This window comes from Macaca nemestrina, chromosome 16 (genome assembly GCF_043159975.1).
Source record: "Macaca nemestrina isolate mMacNem1 chromosome 16, mMacNem.hap1, whole genome shotgun sequence".
Lineage (NCBI taxonomy): Eukaryota > Metazoa > Chordata > Mammalia > Primates > Cercopithecidae > Macaca > Macaca nemestrina.
Window position 1 is genome coordinate 14,582,446 of NC_092140.1, and position 20,497 is coordinate 14,602,942.

Here is a 20,497-nt window from a genome sequence, read left to right on the forward strand (position 1 = left end):
GGAATTTCTCAACCAGTTCATGTATCCAGAGAATATTAATTCTTGGTAGACATAACACTAGGTTTAGCACCAATTACATGCCGATTATTTTTTAAATGTAAGCACTGAGAAAACATATAGACATTAATTAAGTAGATGGGAAAGGAAGCATTTTGCCATAGCCTTGACCTTCAATTCATTGAACCCCTTCTGAGTTATGTCCCCCACCACACCAATGTTTATCATCTAAAATAATTTTTAATGATTTATCAGCTGAAAATTTGATTTGATCTTCCTTTAATTTGGTTGTATGCAAAGAAAAAGAAATTACCTGACATAATGATTTTTTTCAACCACATCAATAGAATCATTCCTCTCTTTTTTTTTTTTTTTGAGACGGAGTCTGGCTCTGTCACCCAGGCTGGAGTGCAGTGGCGCGATCTCGGCTCACTGCAAGCTCCGCCTCCCGGGTTTACGCCATTCTCCTGCCTCAGCCTCCCGAGTAGCTGGGACTACAGGCGCCTGCCACCTCGCCCGGCTAGTTTTTTGTATTTTTTAGTAGAGACGGGGTTTCACCGTGTTAGCCAGGATGGTCTCGATTTCCTGACCTCGTGATCCACCCATCTCGGCCTCCCAAAGTGCTGGGATTACAGGCTTGAGCCACCGCGCCCGGCCTCATTCCTCTTTTAATACCAATTAGCATTTCAAAAATCCCTTTATTTAATGCCCCAGAAGTTATTTCACCCCTGGCAAGGCACCATAGGAAGGTTCAGGATGGTGAGATGCTTCCATTCTTCAGTAAGTGGAGAAGGGACTGACAGAGAAGAGCTGAGAAAGGAGATCCTGACCTCAGAAAGGAAGCGGAGACCCTGGGAAGTGATTCCCTTACACTTAGCCCATGTGTTTGAGCCACAGCTTACCCATGTGTCCCTCAAAGACAGATAACCCAGTTTGCTTTCAAGGGTCCTTTCTGGCTAGGTGTGGTGGCTCTTACCTGTAATCCCAGCACTTTGGGAGGTCGAGGTGGGAGGATTACTTGAGCCCACAGGAGTTCAAGACCAGCCTGGGCAATGTAGAGTGACCCTGCCAGGCCTCCCTTCCCAGCACAGAGCCCATTCCTGGCAACATAATGTGCAATGTGGCCCATGGAGATGGTAAACCTTTGCACTGGTTCCCAAGCCTCTGGACAATTGTTCGTTCTCAGGTGCTAACCTCTGCTTATCCTGCAACTTCTGGAACATAGCACTGACCCCAGGCCACTTTCCTTCATCCATAAATTTTTTCCACTTAATACAAATTTAGGGGCTGAGGTCTGACAGGCATTGAGCCATGTGTGAATTTGGCGTTGCTGTGTAGCTGCACAAACGGAACTGCTCCAAACAACACAGAAGAACCTTCTCACAGCCTGTGTGGGTCTGAAGTCTGGGAACGGCATATGTGAATTCTTGCTTAAGATCTCACCAGGCTGCAATCCAGGTGTTGGCCAGGACTACAGGCCCTCAGAGGCGTGACTGGGGGAAGATTTTCTTCCAAGCTCCCTCGGGTTGTTGGAAGACTTCATCCTCCCGAGGAGTCCTACTCCACAGGAAGGAGGTTTCCTTGCTGGCTGTTGGTCGGGTGCTGCTCTCGGCTCCTGCAGCCCTCTGGCAGCCCCGTGCCACTGACCCCCTCCATGTGCCCCTCACAGCATGGCAGCTGCTGCTTTTTCTTTTATTTATTTTTTATGCTTAGAGGCAGGATCTCACTCTGTTGCCCTTGCTGGAGTACAGTGGCACAGTCATAATTCTCTGTAGCCTCAAATCCCTGGGCTCAAGCAATCCTTCTGCTGCTGCCTCCCAAGTAGCTGAGAGTACAGGCACACGCCACCATGCCAGGCTACTTTGCTTCTTTTTTTTTTTTTTTTTTTTGAGATAGTCTTACTCTATTGCCCAGGTTGGAGTGCAGTGGCACGATCTCGGCTCACTGCAACCTCCGCCTCCTGGGTTCAAGCAATTCTCATGCCTCAGCCTCCCAAGTAGGTGGGATCACAGGCGCCCACCACCATTCCTGACTAATTTTTGCATTTTTAGTAGAGACAGGGTTTTACCATGTTGGCCAGGCTGGCCTCACACTCCTGACCCGCCTCAGCCTCCCAAAGTGCTGGGATTACAGGCGTGAGCCACCATGTGTGGCCTACTTTGCTTCTTCTAAACCAGCAGTGGAAAGAGTATCTAGCATGTGCTAGCAAGTCAAAAACATTATATATTTATTTGAAGATGCACACACACACACTGTACATATAAACTCACAGGAATGACATCCCTTCACCTTTGCCATACTCTATCAGGAGGAAGTCTCAAGTCCCACTCACGCCCATGTGGAGAGGACTATACGGGGCACAAACATGAGGGCCACCCAAGGGTCTGTTGGCCACAAAGTCTAAGTGCAGAAAGTCTTGAACACCAAAATAAAGAGTTTGGACGTTTTACTATAGTCAGTGAAGATACTTTTGAGCAATGGAGGACCAAAATGGAGGATGGACTAGCATCAGTGTGTAGGAAAGATGGGTATTGGGAGAAGACGGAGGTGGGTGGAGAGGAAGGCACCCGGGTGAAAGAGGAAGAGGATCTGGCCAGTACTGGTGGTGTGGGAAGGAGGCATAGATCTGGGGACACCACAGAAGTAGAATCAAATGCACTCATCGCGGAGAGGATGATTCAGACTTGAGGACCAAGTGCCTGTTTCAGGAAGAAGACAAAGACCCTACTCCCATCAACAAAGACAGGGAGCACATTCTGGAGCAGGAGGGGAAATGCTTTCTGGACATTCCTTTCATTCCGAGTTTTCCAGCACTACCTGTCTTCAGAGCGGGCTTTAGAGGAAGGGGGTGGCCGCAGGCCAATGTGTCACCTGTCATAGTCCAAGCCTCCTCTGGCTTGAGAGCCAGAGTGAGGGAAATCAACACGGAATTGCTGAGCAAGAATTCGGGGCCGGGCGCAGTGGCTCACGCCTGTAATCCCTGCACTTTGGGAGGCCGAGGCGGGCGGATCACGAGGTCAGTAGATCGAGACCATCCTGGCTAACACGGTGAAACCCCATCTCTACTAAAATACAAAAAATTAGCCGGGCGCGGTGGCGGGCGCCTGTAGTCCCAGCTACTCGGGAGGCTGAGGCAGGAGAATGGCGCGAACCCGGGAGGCGGAGCTTGCAGTGAGCCGAGATGGTGCCACTGCACTCCAGCCTGGACGACAGAGTGAAGACTCCGCCTCAAAAAAAAAAAAAAAAAAAAAAAAAAAAAAAAAAAAAAAAAAGAATTCGGAAGTGTGAGTGAGAAATTCAGAGGCAGGTTCTGGGACAAAGAAGTCGATTTGCAGGCTAGACGTAGAGCTTATTTCTTGGCACCAGTGCCCCAGCCAATGCCTGCTCTCTTCTAGGAGCCAATTGTTTTGAATACCACCTTGGGAGCTAGGTACCTGGGGAGTTAGGTACTTTGAGGGAGCTGTCATGAGATCAGATTAAATGATCCAAAAAAAAAAAAAAAATGGAGAGGTGCTAGGACTCTACCTGCCTGGGGGTGACTGAGAAAGAGTAGGCAGTGAAGAGGGAGGAGTCAGGGGACACATTATGCAATGCAGGGGACAGCACCTCCCACAACAAAGAATTGTCTGGCTCCAAATGTCACCAGTGCCAAGGCTGAAAAACCCTGCTGATACAGCAACCATAGGTCCTGGATTTTCTGGAAAGAACACATTTCCAAGCATTCTTATCAGAGTATATGTCTCACATTGGAGCTTAGCTAATGTGCCCTCAGCGTTGCAGTACCCTAAGGGGCATTGTCCCCTGTGTCTCAGCCAGAGGGGTGGAATCTGCTTTCTCCCTCATTTTGGAGCCCGTTTTCCATTGGCTGGCCTTTTCTCCAGTCTCATTTTTTAAAATCTTAGACCGATGCCCATGAAGGATTTTTATACTTTGGTGACCTCCAACTAGCCATGGCCAAGCCTGCTTTCTACATTCACACGAAAACCTTCACGCATCTACAAACACACACACACATGCCCTTTTGCACACACATTATCCTCTGTAACACATCAGCTTACTTGCTTGATTTTCCAAGCATGGCTCTGGTTGAAATGGCCCAGTCCTCAGCTGGGTCTCATTGTTGCCTCTTCCCTGCCCCTTGCCTAAGCCCAGGGAGCTCATTGCAGCTCCTCCAGCTCCGTGCTCAGGAGCCCTTCGTGCCTGGCCAGCTCTAAGGCTTGAAAATTTTGCGTTGGCCCTGACCCCATGATAAGAATTAGAGCTGACAGTTTTCTGGAAAACAAACAAAATCTGGTACTTTCCCCCCTGTTCTGTTATATCTTCTCCCCATACAACCGTCCCAGTGAATTTCTGAGTTGGTTAAAACCCACCCGATTGAATTTCATATTCTTCACAGCACTGATATTTCTCCTTCCTTACTCAGACTTCTACCTCACTGCTTTGGTGATAAGGCCAAAAGGACAAGCAGCAATGAAAAAATCCAGTAAACTGAAAAAAATGAGTAAACACAGTTCACAGCTCTTCCTTCTTATGAAACAACATAGCACCCTTCATTTCTCTTTGCCCCAATCACCCTTTTAATTTAGCCAGAAGTGCTCCTCTGCCTTCTGGCTGGGAAAATTTTACTTCTTCTGGCGCTCTTCTTTTCATTCTGCTTTCTGAGTTTTCCAGCACTGTCTTCTGAGAGGGCATTATAGGAAAAAGAGGTGGCAGCAGGTCAGTGTGTCACACATCACACTCCAAGCCTCCTCTGGCTTGAGAGCCAGGAGACCTACAGTTATTATTGAACTTCATATGATCAAACTGAGCAAACTGGCAAAAAGTATGTGCAGTTTCTTGCGGGATATTTTAGATGTTATGGCTTAGCCAAACTTGTTCCATCTTCCCTGGAAAGTGTTATAGAAGATAGAACAACAACAAAAATAGATATTTCCAAGCTATTATTTGTTATATCAGTCTGCGACTTTTAGGCTACCTTCCTAGCCCTCTTGTTAATATTTTAATGAATTGTGTTAATCAACTCAGTAAAGATTTGGTTTTTAATGATGGATATGTATCACGTACCTCCTAGGGACCAGCTTTAATTTTCAGTCTAATATTTATTTATTTAGACACTGGCTGTTTGGAGCATTTGTGTATTTTGTCTGTGGCTCATTTCTCTAAGGCTAGATTCTTTTAAAACACTGAAGTACAAATAAGGACAGTTACATAATCAAACGATGGTTTGATAACAGGCACAATGGGCATCAGCCACGAAATGTGCATTTGAAGATCAGACAGCAAGACAGAGAGAAAATAGACTGGAACAAAAAAAGGAACAGAGCCTCAGGGACCAGTGGGGCTGTAACAAATGTAACAGTGACATCCATGTCACTGGCGTCCCTGACCTTTGACCAGTGGAAGCTGGAGAGCACATACTACTCCTTCTGAAGGACTTTCTGAGGTCCAGTGGTCTACACCACCTGTCTGAACACATCCCAGGAGACAAAGCATTCAGCTGTGCTTCTTAGGAAGCTGCAGCCAGCTGGCTGGGCCTCTGTGCCTGCTCTCCCTCCTCCCTGCTTCAGACTCCCTCCCTTCAAACTGCTTCCTGGAGACCACACTCCCCATTGACCTGTTAGTGCATCAGATTTGATTCTATTTTCTAGCAAACCCATCTCTTTTTATGCTTCTGGATCCTGTTATTTATCCTCATTATGTCTTTCTCATTTTTCCCCTCATGATTGGCATTTCTTTGTATATTTTCTATCTTTTAAGACTTTTTTCTATTTGTCTTCTATACGATCATTTTGTCTTTTAATCTTTTAGTTAAACCTTTTCTAGCTCCAGAAAGTGTGTGTGTGCTATAGTCAAATTCTGTTATGAGCTCTTATATTTTAATTGAAGTTTTTATCTTCTCCAACAATTTTATTTCCCTAAAACCTAACTATCATGGGTATTCTTTTTTGTTGTTTTTTGAGATGGAGTCTCCCTCTGTCACCCAGACTGCAGTGCAGTGACAGTGGTATCATCTTGGCTCATTGTAGCCTCCACCTCTTGGGTTCCAGTGATTCTCCTGCCTCAGCCTCCCCAGTGCCTGGAATTATAGGCATGCACCACCACGCCTAGCTAATTTTTGTATTTTTAGTAGCAACGAGCTTTCACCATGTTGGCCAGGCTGGTCTTCAACTCCTGACCTCAGGTGATCTGCAAACCTTGGCCTCCCAAAGTGCTGGGATTACAGGCATGAGCCACCGTGTCCAGCCTATTATGGGTATTCTGATTATGTTTTCTCTGTTGCTACTGTGTCCCCTTAAGTTATTTGTATTCGTTTCCTATGGCTGCTGTAAAATATTACAACTTTGTGACTTCAAATGACACAAATTCATTGTCTCATGATTCTGGAGATCAGAAGTCCTAAAATCAAGATGTCAGCAGAATTGCATTCCTCCTGGAGACTCTAGGGGAGAATCCATTTCCCTGCTGTCTTCAGCTTCTAGAGATTACCTGCTTTCCTCGGCATGCAGTCCCTTCCTCCACCTTCAAAGCACTCACCCCAACCTCTGCTTCTGTTGTCGCATTTCCGTCTTTGACTCTGACCTTCCTAGTCCTCTCTTATAAGGACCTTATGATTACACTTAGGGCTGACCTGGATTATTTAGACCAATCTCCTATCTCAAGATTTAAAGTTATATCTGCAAAGTGCCTTTTGTCATAGAAGGTAATACATTCATGGGTTCCAGAGATTAAGATGTGGACATTGTTGGGGTGGTATTATCAGTCTATCCCAGTACTTAAATGGAGGCCATCCTGTGAATGATGAAAGCAAGAGTGTCTGCCCTGTTGACCTATAATGTGACAGGTGACATAAAATCAGTTCTCTATTGTGATGCTGTGGGGAAGACGCCCTAACCCCTCATTCTCTGAGCTATGTGGGCTCATGTCCTCAGCCTCATCAGGAAAGTGGCAACAATCTCCTTCCTTCCCTTCTTCTCCGGCTTATTGGAATTCATGGAGACCAGTAGGCTCTCCCCAAGATGCCTGTAAGGGACCAGAATTATTCTTCTTCTTGTAGGGGTCTGTGATAGTTAATTTTATGTCAACTTGACTTGGCCATGGTACCCAAATACTTGGTTAAATGCCAGTCTAGATGTGATACACATGTATTTTTTAGATGACATTAGCATTTAAATCAGTAGACTCTAAGTAAAGCAGGTTACCCACCATAACCTGGGTGGGCTTCATCTAATCAGTGAAAGGCCTTAAGAAAAACATTGAGGGGGCCAGACGCCGTGGCTCATGCCTGTAATCCCAGCACTTTGGGAGGCCGAGGTGGGCAGATCACGAGGTCAGGAGATCGAGACCATCATGGCTAACACGGTGAAATCCCGTCTATACTAAAAAATACAAAAAATTAGCCAGGCGTGGTGGCGGGCGCCTGTAGTCCCAGCTACTCGGGAGGCTGAGGCAGGAGAATGGCGTGAGCCCGGGAGGTGGAGCTTGCAGTGAGCCAAGATCGCACCACTGAGCTCCAGCCTGGGCGGCAGAGCGAGACTCTGTCCCAAAAAAAAGAAAAGAAAAAAGAAAAACATTGAGGGAATTCTGTCTCCAGGCTGTCTTCAGACCAGAGTGGCAACAGCAGGTCTTCCCTGGGTCTTCAGCCTGCCCTGCACATTCCAGACTTGCCAGCCCCCCACAATTGCATGAGCCAATTCCTTGGTGAACCATTGGTTCTGTTTCTCTGGAGAACGCTGACTAATATGGGGTTCGTGGATCTTACAGACCAAACTCTCTCCAAGAAGGCTTCTCTGATCTTACCCCAGCGCTTTGCTGCTGGTCAGCAGCACCCCTCCGATCCAGCAGGGGGAAGGTCCAGGCCGACTCTAACAGAATGGTGGCAGACCTCAAGGCCCCCTTTTGTCCTCCAGGTTCTTCTGGAGTTGACAGGAGTTCAGAAGAAGCAGAACATCGGGATATTGAAGACACCTTTTCTCCAAAGTTTCTCTTAAGATTCTTCTTATTTTGAATTGACTTTATTTTTTAGAGCAGTTTTAGGTTTACTTGAGACAAAGACACAGAGATTTCCCATATGCCTCCTGCCCCCGACACATGCATAGCCCTCCCCGTTTTTAACATTCCCCTACCAGAGTGGTATATTTGCTACAACTGATGAGCCTACATTGACACATCATCATCGCCCAAAGCCCATAGTTGACATCAGGATTCACTCTTGGTGCTGTGCATTCTATGGGTGTGGAAAAATGTACAATGGCATGCCTCCACCATTATTGTGTCACACAGAGTAGTTTCACTGCCCCAAAAATCCTCTGTGCTCCCCTTCCTCTCTCAAACCTCTGGAAACTAGAATTGATTCTTGAACAACATGGGTTTGAACAGCATGGGCCCAATTATATGCAATAAAATTTGCACTAAGTATACCTGCCTTCCCTTCCACCTCCTCTACCTTGCCACCTCTGCTACTCCTGAGACAGCAAGACAAGTCCTCCCCTTCCTCCTCCTCCTCAGCCCACTCAGTGTGAAGACATCAAAGATGAAGTCCCTTATGATGTCCCACTTTCATTTAATGAATACTAAGTATATTTTCTCTTCCTTATGATTACCTTAGTAACATTTTCTTTTCTCTAGCTTTCTTTATTGTAATGCAGTATATAACACACAAAATATGTGTTAATTGACTATGTTATCAGTACGTCTTCTGGCCAACAGTAAGCTATCCATAGTTAAGTTTGGGGGAGTCAAAAGTTATACGCGGGTTTTCTACTGCATGGAAGGTTGGCATCCCTAACCTTGTTGTTGTTCGAGGATCAACGGTATCGATCTTTTTTTGTATCCATTGTTTGTCATTTCCAAAATTTCATGTAGTTGGAATCAGACAGTGTATAATCTTTTCAGATTTGTTTCTTTCACTTAGTAATATGCATTTATGTTTCCTCCATGTCTTTTCATGGTTTGATAGCTCATTTCTTTTCAGCATTTAATAATATGCCATTGCCTGGATGTACCACAGTTTGCTTATCCATTTACTTACTGAAGTACAGCTTGTTTGCTTGTACATTTTGTCATTATAAATAAAACTGCTATAAATATCCTTGTGCAGGTGTTTGTGTGAACGTAAGTTTCAGCTCCTCTCGGTAAATATCAAATAGTGCAATTGCTGGATTGTATGGTAGAGATTATGTTTCGTTTTTTAAGAAACTGCCAAACTGCCTTCCAAAGTAGGTGTACCATTTTGCATTCCCACCAGCAGTGCCGTAGTGCCTGAGAGATCCTGTTGCTCCACATCTTTGCCAGTATTTGGTGTTGTCAGTGATCTGGATTAAGGCTAACCTAATAGGTGTGCAGTGGTATCTCAGTGTTCTTTCAATTTGCGTTTCCCTAATGAAACATGTTGTGGAACAGCCTTTTTTTTTTTTTTTTTTTTTTGAGATGGAGTCTCGCTCTGTCGCCAGGCTGGAGTGTAATGGCACGATCTTGGCTCACTGCAACCTCTACCTCCCAGGTTCAAGTGATTCTTGTGTCTCAGCCTCCCAAGTAGCTGGGACTGCAGAGATGTGCCACCAAGCCCAGCTAATTTTTTTTTCTTTTTGGTATTTTTAGTAGAGATGGGGTTTCGCCACATTGACCAGGTTGGTCTTGAACTCATGACCTCAGGTGATCCACCTGCCTCAACCTCCCAAGTGCTGAGATTACAGGTGTGAGCCACCACAGCTGGTGGGAACATCTTGACATATGCTTCTTTACCATCTGTATATGTTCTGTGGTGAGAAGTGTGTTAAGGTCTTTGGTCCATTTTTTATTCATGTTGTTTTCTTACAGTTGAGTTTTAAGAGTTCTTTGTATATTTTTGATCATAGTCCTTTATCAGAGATGTCTTTTGCAAACATTTTCTCCCAGTCTCTGGCTTATCTTTTCATTCTCTTGACAATGTTTCACACACAGCAGAAATTTTTAATTTTAGTAAAGTCCAGCTTATCAATTCTTTCTTTCATGAATTGTGTCTTTAGTGTTGTATCTAAAAAACCATCGCAAACATCACAAACCCAAGGTCACCTAGGTTTTCTCCTATGTTACATTCTAAGTTTTATATATTCTAGGATTTTGCTTTACATTAAGGTCTGTGGTCCATTTTGAGTTCATTTTGTGAAAGGTCTAAGGTCTGTGTCTAGATTCCTTTTTCAGCATGTGGATGTCCAGTCATTCCAGCACCCTTTGTTAAAAAAGACTCTTCCCTCCATTGTATTGCCTTTGATTCTTTTTCAAAGATCAGTTGACTGATTTTATGTGGGTCTATTTCTGGGCTCTCTATTCTGTCCCAGGAATTTATTTGTCTGTTATTTTGTCAATACCACGCTGTCTTGGTTACGGGAGCTTTATGGTAAGTCTTGTCAGGTAGTGTCAGTCCTCCAACTTTGTTCCTCTCCTTCAATATTTTGTTGGCTATTCTGGGTCTTTTGCCTCTCCAAATAAACTTTAGAACCAATTTATTGATAGCCATAAGAGAATTTGCTGGGATTTTGAAACTATCGCATTGAATCTATAGATCGAATTGGGAAGGACTGACATATTGACAATATTGAGTCTTCCTATCCATGAGACTGGAATATCTCTCTACTTCTTTAAATCTTCTTTGATTTATTTCATCAGTTTTGTAGTTTTCTTCATATAGATCTTGTACTTTTATTTATTTATTTATTTTTTAAGATGGAGTTTTGCTCTTGTCGCCCAGGCTAGAGTGCAGTGGCACGATCTTGGCTCACTGCAACCTCTGCCGCCTGGGTTCAAGTGATTCTTCCCCCTCAGCCTCCAGAGTAGCTGGGATTACAGGTGTCCGCCACCATGCCTGGCTATTTTTTGTTTTTGTTTTTTTGAGACGGAGTCTCGCTCTGTCACCCAGGCTGGAGTGCAGTGGCGCGATCTTGGCTCACTCCAACCTCTGCCTCCTGGGTTCAAGCGATTTTCCTGCCTTAGTCTCCTGAGTAGCTGGGATTACAGGCAACGCGCCACCATGCCCAGCTAATTTTTGTATTTTTAGTAAAGACGGGGTTTCACCATGTTGGTCAGGCTGGTCTTGAACTCCTGACCTCGTGATCCACCCACCTTGGCCTCCCAAAGTTCTGGGATTACAGGCATAAGCCACCACGCCTGGCCCATATTTTTGTATTTTTAGTAAAGATGGGGTTTCACCGTATTGACAAGACTGGTCTCGAACTCCTGACCTCAGGTGATCCACCTGCCTAGGCCTCCCAAAGTGCTGGGATTACAGGCATGAGCCACCACGCCTGGCCCATATTTCGCTATATTTATACTTGAGTATTTAATTTATTGGTGCTAATATAAATGGTATTATGTTTTTAAGTTTCTCAGGATTCTTTTTGAATTCAGTTTTATAATCCAGAGTTTTGCTCTCTTTACAGAATTTTATCATGCTCTCCTTTGATAACTTTGCATCTTATATCTTCACCCAATGAAATGACAAAAACGTAAAAAAGGTATGAGCCATGGATACATCCCAGAAACTATTTCTTTAGTTTAGGATACAACGAATTTTCTATCTTAGTCTCTCATTTTTCCAAGATCCTATTTTTAAAAATAGGAAATTAAATTTACTTTTGTTCCAGTTTTACTTTAGGAAACTTGGTGTCCCTTTCGTCATAGGTCTCAGTTTTAAACAGAGGGGTCCCTCCCTCCCTTCTTAGAAATGGATGTTCTTCCTCAGGGTTACTCATAGTGTGACCTGCCACATCTCCTGCCCCTGGACCTGCCCAGCCACCTCCTAATGGACTAATATGCACCCCACTACCAGCTCAGCAATTTAAACTTCCCATGCTTAGCTTTCGGGCCAGTTCTGGTTTTAGCTGCAGGGACATTTAAAAGCTTAGTTCAGTAGATGAAGTGAGTCCTCACCAAATCTGTTGTGTTGCTGTTTTTTCTTGAACCACGGTTCTAGTTCTAGTTCTAGTGACTGAGTTCCTCACTGCCACTAAGTATACAGTTCCAAAATCTTCCAGACTTACTTTTGGAGCCTGGCAAGTAACTGTTCCTTTAGCCAGTACTGGGGCTTCCAGACATCATTGCTTCTGTTTTTTGTTTGTTTGTTTCAGTTTTTTAAAAATTTCAATGGCTTTGGGGGTACAGGTGGCTTTTGGTTACAGGGATGAGTTCTTTAGTGGTGAATTCTGAGATTTTAATGTACCATCACCTGAGCAGTCTTTTATCTCTCACCTTGCTGCCAACTTCTTTCCTTGCGTCCCTGAAGTCCATTGCATCACTCTATACGTTTTTGCATCCTCATAGCTTAGCCCCCTCTTTTGAGTGAGAACATATGATATTTGGTTTTCCATTCCTGAGTCACTTCACTTAGAATAATGGCCTCCAACACCATCCAGGTTGCTGCATAAGACATTTCATTCCTTTTCATGACTGAGTAGTATTCCATGGTGTATATATATACCACATGTTCTTTTTCTTACTTGTTGGTGGGCACTTAGGTTGGTTCTGTATCTTTGCAATTGGAAATCTTGCGGCTATGAACAAGTGTGTGCATGTGTCTTTTTCATATAATGACTTATTTCCCTTTGGGTAGATTCCTGGTAGTGGGATTGCTGGATCAAATGGTAGTTCTACTTTTAGTTCTGTAATGGAAGATCTACTTTAAGTTTTTCTTTTTTGTGTGTGTGTTTTTTGTTTTGAGACAGAGTCTCACTCTGTCACCAGGCTGGAGTGCGGTAGTGCAATCTCGGCTCACTGCAAGTTCCACCTCTCAGGTTCAAGTGATTCTCCTGCCTCAATCTCCCGAGTAGCTGGGACTACAGGTGTGCACCACCACGCCCGGCTAATTTTTGTATTTTTAGTAGAGACGGGGTTTCACCATGTTGGCCAGGATGGTCTCAATTTCTTGACCTTGTGATCTGCCTGCCTTGGCCTCCCAAAGTGCTGAGATAACAGGTGTGAGCCACCGCACCCGGCCAACTTTTAGTTTTTAGTGCTTGTCTGTTTGGATCATCACGTGTTACTTGCTCCCTGCTGCCAGGCCTCAGTCTGCACTACGCCCATATACTACTTATTTTCTAGACTTCCAAAGTGCTGGGCACAACTCAGTCCTCTGCCAGGCATGGTCCTTTCTGCAGGTGATCCGCTGCCTGTGTGGGGGTCTCTTCCCTCCAAGCAACCGTTTTCACCCACAAGCATGTCTAGACTCCAGGTGCAGACCCCTCCCTGACTGTCCTGTTCCATCAACTCCGGTTCTGCTAAAAAGGATGTGAACTTTACAGACTTCCCAGCAAGGAAGCTCCTTGGAGGCGGAGACCTCATTGGGCACGTGCTCAACTATATTAAAACCTGATTTTGCTCAACCATATTAAACACTCAGTTGTTAGGACAAAAAAAAACCCCTGCTTTCCACATTCTCATTTTACCTCTACAATGTATAATTTCATCAAACTCCCCTTCACAAATGGACTTTACATAGCTCATTAACTACAGTGTTTTATTCTCTTATGAAAATATGTCAGAAAGATTTGAGAGTCTGGGACTGTGATTAAGCCCCCATCAGCCTGAGCATATGAGGAGGGGGGGCCAGGAACATTTTCTTCCAGCTCTCTTCAGACAGCAGCCAGTGTTCAGCACTTGGTTTTTTTTAGTTTTGGTAACTCGTTTCCTCACTTGAGACACAGAAATATAAATGCAGTGTCAACCAACCATAAAGAAGTGTTATGAGAGTTCTGGTCATGGAATAATCATAATTGTATTTGGTATATGATTTGACCATATTTATTTGTAATATAGTACTCTAGGGTTTGAATATCTTATTTTTGGCTCTGCTGTGAACTATATAGAACGTGATGGAAAATCACTCCCTGCACAGCACCCTGGGCTGCGGTATCCATAAAAGGCGATATGCTGGCTCAAGAAATTGAAATTGAATGATTTCATAACCAACCTGTCAGCCTCACTTCCTCCTTCACATCTGAAAGCACATTGGCACAGAAGGGAGAAAATTTTTTTTTTCGTATGTTTCCACCTCGCAGCTCCTTTTCTAGGTCTCCTAGGAAAGACATTGAGTTCTATGTAGGAAGGTTGTTGCACCTGAAAGAATCCTTCATGGTCATATAGTGTCGCCTCTCTCCCAAGGCGGAAATCCCATCTGCAATATTGGTCAATGACCTGCCAAGGATGAATTAATTGAGTGCCTACTATGTGATAGCTAGGCATTGTGCTGAGCCTCAAACAATGGCAGACCCAGAGATAAGAATTCAAGTGCCAGGAATTTGAGAGAAGGTCCCGGAAAACACTGGAAATAGTGGACACGAGACAGAGAAGACAAGAAAGCCAATAAAGGATGCACATTATCAAGCAAATTACCACCATGGGCAGATAGAGCTCGATCACACTAGAGAATTCTGAAAACTGCGGCTCAGAATTCATCCAAGCAGGGGGCTAGGGATCGGGGGTGTTAATCCAGCAATTCTCCATCTGTCATGCGTTCGGGCTACTTTCAGGGGAATGAACTTTCCAGCATGACTGGCTTCTCCATGCATGGGCACAGTGTGTTTTCAAGGTCAGAAAAAAAAGCCTTCGAGTGGAGATTTTCAGGGGTCAGCTATAAGTAGAAGTGAATGCCAGTGGGCTGGGGGGCCACTGATAGCATCTGCTACACTCAGGAAGACAGAGAATTAAGCTCTCCTCCCTACTTTTGATCTGAAGGAGCACACAGGGACATTTGCTCCTTGAATCTAGTGGAATCCAGCTGAGGAGGGTACAGGGGAAAGGGGAAAGCCTGGAGCAATAGAGGCAATGAGTTTGAACAAACATGTGCAAAACCTGGGTTAACTCAGTGTGCAGATGAGCAGGGAGAAGAACAACTCTAGATGACATCAGGCCATGATTAGTCATCAGTTGCCACAGGAGATTTCAGGAATGACATGGAAGTACCAGCCTTCCACAGTTGTCTGGCTCTCCCCAGGGAAATGGGAAACCTTGGGCCAATGGTTGGAAGGAAGCAGGTGATCTGGGCAGAGCTGCCAGTTTCTCCTCCTTCCCTGGGGAGAACTAGTTGACATGAGTATAGGGAGCCTGGCAGGAGGGCCAGCAAGGCAGGCTAACCGCAGAGGTGTGGAAGTGCAAAGGCTTCACAGCCATGCTTTCAGCAGACCTGGTACTGTTCAGTGCCTGTCACCCAGGCCAGCCTAAGGCCACTTGCTTGTGGGGAGGGGGAGCTCATGCCCCACTGGCTGTAGGTTGTTTGGGTTATGAAACTAGGCAGGGCTAAGCCTAGAAAAAGTCAGAAATCATTAGTGGGGTCTGTGGCGTGCTAGGGCGGGTGGAAGGGACTTTCCACAGGAAGGCAGTTTGGAGCCAGTGCTCCAATTGGTTAGGATGTTCTTCTTTGGGTGGACTGAAGTCTACCTCCCTTGAACTTTCCCTTGGTTCTGCTGCTGCCCTTTGGAATGCCCTGATGAGTCCCAGGAAAGTTTTGACAATACTAGCACCTGGCCCATGCTGCTGATAAAGATTCCCTTTTGAACAGGTGTTTGTGGTTTGTGATGATGTAACTAACGTTTTTGTTTCCCTGGTTTCAAGCTAGACTTCTAGTCCATATATTTCCAGGAAAACAACTCTGACGTGGATACACGTAGGGTGTGTAGTGTGTTCCTGCCGAGCTCCTCATCCTTGCCCTTTGACTTCCCATCTCAGGTTCACAATGCCAGGCACTGGTTCCAGCAGAAATGCCCTTCTGCTTTTCCTTGGCTCTGCCGTTCCATACCCACCACCAGGCTTTCCCCGTGTTGTGGTGTCCACCCTTCTTAAAGGATTTTAAATGGACTCAACATTTATTTGGGTTCTCTCTCATTGAAAAACCCATATTTTACCACACTGTGAACCTGTCATATTGACAAAGAAGAGCTTTCAGCTGGTCATGGTGACTCACCCCTATAATCTCAGAACTTTGGGAGGCGGAGGCAGGAGGATAGCTTGAGGCCAGGAGTTCGAGACCAGCCTGGGAAACATGGCAAAACCCTATCTCTACAAAATTAAAATTAAAATAGCATGTGCTTGTAGTTCTAGCTACTTGGGAGGCTGAGGCAGGAGGATCGCTTGAGTACAGAAGGTAGAGGCTACAGTGGGCTATGATCACACCACTGCACTCCAGCCCGGGTAAGAGGGCCAGACCCTGTTGAAGAAGAAGAAGAGGAGGAGGAGGACTTTCATTCATTTCATGTTAACTGAAACTTAAAGCATAGGAAATGTTTAGACTGAAATGCTCTGCATTTTAGGCGACAAAGCACAATAACAAAACTCAAAGCTGGCATTCTACCCAAAATCAAAAGGAAAACAACCTTTTGTTTGTTTAGCCAAAACAGCATCTCTAAGAATGAATAACATGATACTCACATATTGGCAAGTCTGCCCCCTTGTAGTTTGGCGAATTTGTATAAATGATATTCTTACATTCCAATCAGGATTTGGAACATTGCTTTTTCTCAGATGGAAACAAGCCTTTTATTGTTCACTCTGCTCTGAAGCACCACCCCAATGTTAAAGCACAACCACCGAGTGGAGATAATTAGATAAACCTAGAAGTTCCAGCAAGGAATTGAAAAGTTTGACTGAAAGACCTTGTGCCTTGGAAGTGAAGCATTTTCTATCTCATTTTAGTTTCATGTATATGAGGTCCTGAGAAATTAAAAATCATGTGTTCTTGTTATAGCTGGCACCCACACCAAAGGGAAGGAAACAGCAAGCCACATTCAAAAGAAAAGAACAAGAATGAGAATTCCACAAAAAAGAAACTCAAAGAGAAGAATAAGATTATTTTTCTTGCCTATAATAAAGAGTTAGAATGGGGCTTTCCCAGCATGGGGGATAATAGCCCTTTCTTTTTTACATGTGGTTGTCCCCAGCTCTCATTCATTTCACTAGTGTTCTAATAACGTAAGATTTTTCAGGAATGAATTTTTAATCATAACTTTCATTAATATAGTTTTAAAACTTACATCTGGATAATTTACACACATTCTCCAAGATAAATAGATATAGATATCTGTTTCAATAAAACTTATTTTCCTTAGTATTGTGGCCCCTGAATCTGATATGTGTATTTAATGTGAATATATTTCTTTTCTAAATGATTAGTCGTCTTTTCCCATTTTCATCGGGAACTCTGTTGCATTAATTTCCATCCTACTAAAAAGGAAACCACTTTTAAAGTTAGGTGAAGGGTATTTTTTCCCATTCTTTTAATACTTCTTACTAACTGACATAAAAGTAGGTTATGTCCTACTTCTACAAGAGGGCCCGTGCAAGACGAGGAAGATATGAAAGGGAGTTTTCATTAAAAAAAAAAAAAAAAATTATTTTCTGAAGTCCTCTATATACACGATTTTGTTTCCTTTAGAGTAGAGAAATGTGAATTTATGATGAAACCTAAAGCCTAGAGGAAAGGTAATGACAAATTAAAAGGAAAAACAAGCCATTTTAAAAAATAAACAGAGCAAATGATGGTAGATTTAGAAGTGAGGTCGAAAGAGGAGAATATGAAACATCTCTTGATAACAGTTTTTTAATTTCCAAATTAAGGTCTACATTTTTCAAACGTGCTTTCTGAATTTTCATTGATAGGTTGAAAGGAAAAGGACCAGAAAAATCAGCAAATCATTCTTATGTCATAATTTTTCTCTTTTTAAGGCAAGATTTTTCTTCCACCTTCACAACACTGCCAAATACATCTTATTTAGATTTTCTAAAGCAGGAGTGTAGACTGATGTTTGCGTGACTGAAGCCTGGCATGGAATCACCATAGAGGTTACAAGAATGTTAATTGCATCTATTAACCCTAACTTCCTCTCAGGCATTACTTTCTTCTTCTTTTTTTTTTTTTTATTATACCTTATGTTCTAGGGGTTTTTTGTTTTTGTTTTTGTTTGTTTGTTTTTGAGTCTCTGTTGCCCAAGCTGGAGTGCAGTGCGCCATCTCGGCTCACTGCAAACCCCTTCTCCCGGGTTCAAGTGATTCTCCTGTCTCAGCCTCCCGAGTAGCTGGAATTATAGGCACCCACCACCACGCCCAGCTAATTTTTGCATTTTTAGTAGAGACAGGGGTTTCACTATGTTGGCCAGGCTGGTCTTAAACTCCTGACCTCAGGTGATCTGCCTGCCTTGGCCTCCCAAAGTGCTGGGATTACAGGCGTGAGCCACCATGCCCGGCTACTTTTTTAATTCTTTCAAAAAATTCTATAAGGCACGTACTTTACAAATAAGAATGGTGAGCCTTAAACAATGCTAAAAGTGGAACTAGAGTTGGAAGCGGAGGTCTGCCTATCTCTAAAGCTAAAGTACCAAATAACTCCTATGTTGAAGTCAACAAGCTGATAGAGATAGAAGGATGGAGAAAAGGAAGAAATATGGTTTAAAATAAGGCTTTTTCTCCGAGGTGTGAGTGAATGGGCTTCGGAGTTAAAATTGGAAGTAGTTGTTAGGGTGGGAATCAAAGTAAAACTTGGGTTTGGATTTAACTAAAGGCTGGCGTTAGAATTAGGATTTTATTGAAGGTTTGGGGTACGGATTGCCTCTATATTTGCAATTAAAATAGAGGTTCACTTGGAGTGGAGTTTGTATTAAGTACTGGGGAGGGGTTGGAGCAAGGCAGTTGTATTAGTCCATTCTTACACTGCTGATAAGGATATACCTTATCAGGTAATTTATAAAGAAAGAGAGGTTTGGCCGGGCGCGGTGGCTCACGCCTGTAATCCCAGCACTTTGGGAGGCCGAGGCGGGCAGATCACGAGGTCAGGAGATCGAGACCATCCTGGCTAACACGGTGAAATCCCATCTCTACTAAAAATACAAAAAAATTAGCCGGACGCGGTGGCGGGCGCCTGTAGTCCCACCTACTTGGGAGGCTGAGGCAGGAGAATGGCGTGAACCCAGGAGGCTGAGCTTGCAGTGAGCCAAGATAGCACCACTGCACTCCAGCCTGCGGGGACAGAGTCAGTCTCAGAAAAGAAAAAAAGAAGAGAGAGGTTTAATGGACTCACAGTTTCTCGTGGCTTGGGAGGCCTCACAATCATGATGGCAGGCAGAAGGCAAGAGAGAAGATGAGAACCAAGAGAAAGGGGTTTCCCCTTCTAAAACCATCAGATCTCTTAAGACTTATTCACTATCATGAGAACAGTATGGGGGAAACCGCCCCCATGATTCAATTACCTCTCATCGGGTCCCTCCCACAACACATGGGAATTACAGGAGAGAGTTGGGTAAGGACACAGAGAGTTGGGTAAGGACACAGCCAAACTTCCCTGATGATAAGAATCACCTGGGCAACTACTAAAACAACAAATACTTGGTCCTTCTCAGACCTGTTGAATCCCTGTCTTCAGGGAAAAAAAACGCCATTCACAGTTGTGCTAAGTTGAGTCTTATCATCAGGAAAGCAGGGGCCTGCTGTGCTTTGTTCAAAACCTTGTCTTATGAGAATCATCTGAAGAGCATAAATACTGATGCTTGAGCCCACCCCTCAGTTAAATCAGAATCTGATGAGGGCCATTATTATGTTTAAAACACTCCCCAGGTGATTCCAATGGGATGCAAGCGTTGAAATCCCAGAGAGATGGTTAGACATGAAAAGAGATATTTCTTCTGGGTTCATACAGCTCTTCAACTCTTTCTCACGGCAACTTTTGCATATGGCTTGATTTACAAATATTGGTATACCTGTTTTTACAATAGCATTGTAGCCTTCAAGGGCAGGGACAAGAATAACTCTATTACTCATAATGCTTAGCACTGCGATACTGAATAAATATCTACTTGCTCTGTGCATATAGGCATTCAGGGGAAATCCCTGGCAGCTCTGCTCAAGGTCAAGAGATATACCACGGACACTGCATGCAAATTCACCCAACGAAAGGGACTTTTCTCCATTTGTTTTATGAATTATCAAGAATCACCCAGTGCAAAGCATTTTGTTCATTAATTGGAGTCTGGGGATCCTTGGCCCTCCAGATCATTGTCCTATCCACAAGCCATTCCTGGTATCAGCCCTTTCTGAGCAGCTACTGTCCTTAACCTCCCCTAATTCTAGAATGTTCCTTAGTGACTTGCTTGATCAAGAGAATGTGGTTTTGAGACCCTGAATGCCAGGTTGTAAGAATTCCTGCAGCTGCCATTTGGAGTTCTGGGAACACTCCTGGCCTTGAGCTGCCGGGTGGAAGTCCAACTACCCTGAGGTCACCCTGCCCGAGAGAACACATGAGGAGTCCCTGAAATTGCATGAAGAATGAGATGCCTGGCCACCTCCCAGAGCACCTCCTAGAAGGTTTAGTGTCAAAAGATCTAAAGCCATCTTTAATCTGCTAAAACACATCATTTCAAAAATATCAAGATGATGCCTGATGTATAACACAAAGGAAAATAAAAGTTAAGTAATTTATAATAATATATATTTCAATATTTTGATGCCTCAGGCAAAACAAAGTATTAGTCATAAAGAATTCTGGCTGGGT